Below are 3,213 nucleotides of genomic sequence, written 5' to 3' on the forward strand. Positions count from 1 at the left end.
ATTCTTGTTCAATTCCGAGCTTTAAATCGCTTTCTAGAAAGTTATACGCGCACTGGTGCGTAAACGTAATCAGTTTAGCGCGACAAACACACTGGAATAGTGAAATAGGCTTAACATACCTTAAATGACCTTTACATAACTTAGAAATAAGTTTTGGAAGATTTGATATGGCAAAAACAAGTTTATTCGATCACAGGGACTATTTGCGTCAAACTGCGAAACTATACCGATTCGTATGGTGTCGAACAGTCCGGAACTTGATCATAAGTTAAACATACCATATATAACCTAAACATGGCTTAGAAATAAGCTTTTAAAGGTTCGGTGTGCAAAAACATGCTTATATGATCTTACAAGGACTAAAAGTGTCAAAAACGGCGTAAGTTTGCATTTTCGCGCATATCTTACGTTCTGACCACATCTGAACATCCAAAATTTTTGTACACACTAAAATATTTTTATTTTAGTGATCGACATGCAAAAATTCCATTCGTCGCTTAATTTGGATTGATTTTGTGTTCGTTACGACTTCCGTCGTAATTAACCGAACAACGCGATTGTACGATCAAACGGACCGACATCCGAGATATTTTTGAGCATGTTTTGAGTCCCCTATACTTTAACTTCATTTTAGAGCCTTGAAATGAGGTTAACGGGGTTTAAACGCATCGAAAACAAGCTTAAAAACGTGCAGGGACCATTTCTTCCAAACTTTGAAAGTTCAGCCTACACCGTCGCGTAGCGCGACGACCATAAGGCCTTGTGGTCGCGCTACGCGACCATCACATCTGGGCAGAAACATTGTTTTCAGCATCAGTTTGATAATTCAGGGACCTTTCTTGCAATTCCTTTGTGTGGTGACCAAGTTAGCACCTCTCCAAGCAAAGTATAACTGTCAATTACACTTGTATGGCCAGATTTCTTTGCTTAATGGCTAATCAAAACACTTGTGATGATCCTATTAACTCACCACAACTATAAATAGCCATCCTAACTCCTTCATTCCTTGCTCATTCTCATTCTCTCCTCTCTACATCTGCTTTGGAGTTCTCCTAAGCTGAATTGGGACTTTGTCTTCTTGTTGAAAAGATAGCAAGGACCCTTAGTGAGCTTCTTTCATTCTTTTTATGGCTTTTTCCTTATGTAATGCAGAAAGTCAAACGTTTGGCCAACAGTTTGACTTTTGGTTTTGACCATCAACTGGTCAAGTCAAAGTTCAATTGAACTTTGAAACGTGATTGTAATCACGATAGTTATAATCCTTCGTGATTATAGCCGCTGATTACCACGTTAACTAGTTGTAGTGTCGAGTCAAAGTTTCGGTCAAAATGCGTTTTAGCACGCATTTTGCAACGGAACTACTTTAGGGTATCAAAACGCTTTGTTTTGATACCAAATCAGTAGGTTAGACATGTTTTGACATGTTTAACTCGACACTATTAGTTTAGTGCTTGTTTAGGGTCGCAAGGTAAGCGGTCTAAACAACCGCTAAGCCTTTCGAACCCGACCTGTTTGGTCGATCTTTAGGATCCGACCAAGCTTAGTTAGTGATCATAGTTGTATAGGGAATAACCACTGAGGTTATACCTTATGATCACCTAGGATTGGTTAGTCGTATGCTAGTTAGCTTGTATGCCCATAGGAAATGACCAAAATGCCCTTTTGAAGCTAAAATCCGTATTTTGACTATGTGAACATATTTTTGACATATAATCTGAATTAGTAACATGTTTAGGGATAATTGGGCATGTAAGACTTGACATAGCACATAGTTAACCATCCGAACCTAGTTTTACGCAAACGACGCATTGTAGTGGCTTATACTACCATAATGGGTCGAAACGGGTCAAAAGCACTTAGGTAGACTTCCAAATCAGAATGTTAGCTCTATTAAATCATGCCATATGAGTTGCAATACTCATTTGATTTATAGAACTTCATTCTATCCTACCTCCGGACTTAGGATCCGATTGTTTAACATAGTGATCCATTCTAGGTGCCACTTGATTCCTTGATTTCCCGAGCTTTGTTAGGACACTTAATCAAGGATACTCGCAATCTCAAGTGAGTACATAGTCCCCTCTTTTACTGTTTTCAATTGTTTTGGGGTGAAACATATATGCCTATCTATTATTTTCCTGATTTTAAACTATATGATTACACATGCTTAATACATATTCTTTTGACAAATTAAACAATTACCTATGGTTTTAACACTGATTTTCCAAAACTTAATAAAAAAAATTGTTGGATTGTACCATTTTTACACATTCACCCAGCCGATTGGTAGTATGATATAGCGCTATAGGACTAGACACCCCATTCCTGTGGTATGGAATGTCAGAAACCAAAATTTAGCCAAATAGAAATTGCCTTTGTGGTATTTCTATAGTCTCCAAAGTGTAGTTTGATACACTAAGGCTTGATTGAATACCAAATCACACTTTCTTTGTATATGTTGATATACTACAAAAGTACAGTTTGATGTGCTCTCAAATGTGATCTACCAAAGTATATTTTGATATACTAAGTACAAAATCCAACATATGTTTTAACATACTACTTTGTTATTTACCAAAGCATAGTTGATATGCTATTTTTAAACCAAGGCATAGTTTGATATGCTACTGTTTACCAAAGTATAGTTTGATATACTACCAACATTGTTATTTCATAAACCAAAGTATAATTTGATATACTACTAAAGCATAGTTGATATGCTATTTTTAAACCGAAGCATATTTGATATGCTATTTTCAAACCGAAGTATAGTTTGATATACTACCAATACTTTTATCCTTAAACCAAAGTATATTTGCGTTATACTACCAAAACTATTATTTTAATTACTAAAGTATATTTCGATATACTATCCATTTAACTATTTCAAAACTAAAGTATACTTTGTTATACTATTTATACAAGCTTTTCAAAACCAAAGTATATTTTTGTCTATACTATAAACTCTTTTCCAAAACGACACGTTTTCAGAAACAAAATTTTTACATTAGATTCATGGTTATTTTGAAAACATAAAACCTTTTCTCACATTATCCAAAGCCATGAATCTAATACACAAAATCCTATGTTACTCACAGGCATTTTTATGCTGACGTACCTATTTTCATATATGTTTCAGGTACTGCTATGTGATGATTGTTGATGCATGCTACACATAGGATGGACTTGTGCCTTAGCGACTTTAAAACTGAG

Source organism: Helianthus annuus, chromosome 7 (genome assembly GCF_002127325.2).
Source record: "Helianthus annuus cultivar XRQ/B chromosome 7, HanXRQr2.0-SUNRISE, whole genome shotgun sequence".
Classification (NCBI taxonomy): Eukaryota; Viridiplantae; Streptophyta; class Magnoliopsida; order Asterales; family Asteraceae; genus Helianthus; species Helianthus annuus.